The 2,534-nt window shown below is 37.6% G+C and overlaps 1 long non-coding RNA gene across 1 annotated transcript; it reads left to right on the top strand.

Annotated features, from left to right (window-relative positions):
• Positions 1–380: 380 nt before the first annotated feature.
• LOC131310771 (uncharacterized) lies at positions 381–1,795 on the top strand. Its single transcript, XR_009195300.1, has 3 exons — positions 381–540; positions 620–748; positions 855–1,795. It is a non-coding gene; the product is annotated as an uncharacterized LOC131310771 (long non-coding RNA).
• The last annotated feature ends 739 nt before the right edge of the window (positions 1,796–2,534 follow it).

Here is a 2,534-nt window from a genome sequence, read left to right on the forward strand (position 1 = left end):
GCGCTTAACCAGCTTAAATTATCTTTCAATTTACTTTCCAATAAAGTTTGTATCCATCTAGCCCAGTCTAAATTTGTAACGCCCCGATATTTTAAACGAATATCGGCAACATTAGTTATTATTTTTGAAAAAGATTTCTTTAGCCAACCAAATGTACACAAATGCTCCAACATAGGAATTTCTTTTTTTCAACCCAAATTGAAAATACTAAGCTTTTATTCAAAGGTAAACATTTGTCTGAAAAGCATTGAGCCGACTTCTCATGGAAGATATTGACTCGATAAAAAAAAAAAAAACTTATTTAACCTAAAAAAAAATCTGTCATTTTATTGAAATAACTTCAGAGCGACTCAAACATCAAATAAGTAAAAGTCCATCAGCAAGCCTTTAAATTACATTTTTTTTAATCTCACATTTCATAAACATTCATGTACCATAGTGTCCATCGCATTACGAACTCAGTATTTCGTTGAACATATTTTAAACACCCTGCTACCTTCAATATCAAGAGGTACTAGTAGACTATCCTCACAATTCTAGGTCCATCAGGCTACCCTCAATACCTGAGGTCCCACCAGGCTACTCCTGAGATCCTGCTTAGCCACCCTCACAATTTTAGGTCCATCAGGCTGCCCCCAAGGTCTTACTGGGCTACCCTCAATACCTGAGGTCCTGCTTGGCCACCCTCACAATTTTAGGTCCATCAGGCTGCCCTCAAGGTCTTGCTAGGCTACCCTCAATTCCTGAGGTCCGGTTAGGCTACCCCAAAGGTCTTGCTTGGTCGCCCTAGCTACATTGGGTCTTTCAAGCTGCCCCAAGGTCCTGCTAGCTAGGCTACTCTTGATTAACACAAGGTCCTGTCAGGCCACCCCTGAGGTCCTGCTAAGCCCACAATCTTTCATCTATTTTCCTTTTCCATTAACCATAACATTAACTGCATAATTTCTCTCATTGTAAACAACCCAATGCACTTAAATCCGATCGAGCACGTACAATGTTATTCATCAAGAAAAACTAACTCAGAGCATAATACATTTTTATGAGATAACAAGTAAATCAATTAATAATGTGCGAATAAATTGCATAATATTTTATGATTGGCCGATGCCTTTACGTTATTAAAATGTGTGAGTAATTATTTAAACACGTAAATTATCAATTTTGTAATCTTAGTAATATTTTTAACAACTCTAACCGTGACTTATTTTTATTGTTACACCAGCAATAATTTCACTTATGTATATATTTAGCTATATCCAATTTTACAAATGAATATGATCATAATATTTTTGTTAACCCTAATAATTAATTGAATGCCTACATTAAAATAATAATAGTAATGTACGATGATAGGCCGAAACATGAACGGTTAATAAACTAAGGACTAACTGTAATAAGTCATTAGTTCTTTTGGGTTGAAATCATATGTTAAATAACCTCAGGGGTGTAACTGTAATAAAAGTATCCTCTTTTTTTCAAAATCATAACCTTCATGTACAGTGGTTATCAGAAAAACAAGGGAGAAAGACCTCCGCAACTCCGAGATTGATTTCTTTCCCTTTGAAACGTTCGAAACCAATACGTAAATATTTATTATACTTAGGAGAGAGTAGGAGAAGCATTTTATCTACCTCGGATTCGGTTGGAAAGCGAGAAGTGGGTTCCGGACGGTTTTGGAAAAATTGGAGAAGACAACGGAGCACAGGACGCCGGGGCTGACTTCGGGTGATTGGAACTGGGCTTTGTGATGCCGAGGCACGGGTTAGGACAGGCGTAGGTCAAATTGATGTTCGGAGAATCGGAGTGCGGGACCGCAACCCACTTTGTTCTCTCTCTAGACTTTCACCATGGATGAATTTCCTTTCTCATTTCCTTATCTTCTACTGTTGGCAGTGGCGGTGTGATGAGGTGGTTTTTTTTTTGGGGGGGGGGGGAAAGGAGCAGTATATTAGATTTTTACCTCTAAGTACAGAAAAGTGACATTTAATTCCTATTAAGAAGAGATGGAATACTTAATTACCACGAGATCTACTTTTACGAAAAGACATTTACCATTAATGGAAGTGTCACCCTATGATTTTAGAGTATGTTAGGGTTTTGTGGTACCCTAGTGGATACCCTAATACCCTTGGGTACCCCAAAATCTTATGGTACGCTAGGATTTTAGGGTACCTTAAGGTTTTAGATTTTAGGATTCCTTAGGGTTTAAGGTACTCTAGAATTTAGGTTTAGACGTTTTCATAGAGCCTTAGGATTTAAGTTTAAGCACTTTCATAGGTGTTTCAGGGTGCACTTTCCTATTATAGGGTTTTAGTGATTTAGGCACTTTCATAAGGTACCCTAGGGGTTTAGGTATTTTTATATGGTACCCTAGGATTTAGACACTTTCATAGGGTGTCCTATGGGTTAGGCACTTTCAGTGTATAGGGTTTTAGTGTTTCGTTAATTAAAGGAGATCTAGTGGGAATTACTTTCTTTTTCTGGACATAGAGGTAAAATGCCCTATTTATAAGGGGAGGTGGAGAGAATAGTGG

This window comes from Rhododendron vialii, chromosome 2a, assembly GCF_030253575.1.
Source record: "Rhododendron vialii isolate Sample 1 chromosome 2a, ASM3025357v1".
In the NCBI taxonomy this organism is placed as follows: domain Eukaryota; kingdom Viridiplantae; phylum Streptophyta; class Magnoliopsida; order Ericales; family Ericaceae; genus Rhododendron; species Rhododendron vialii.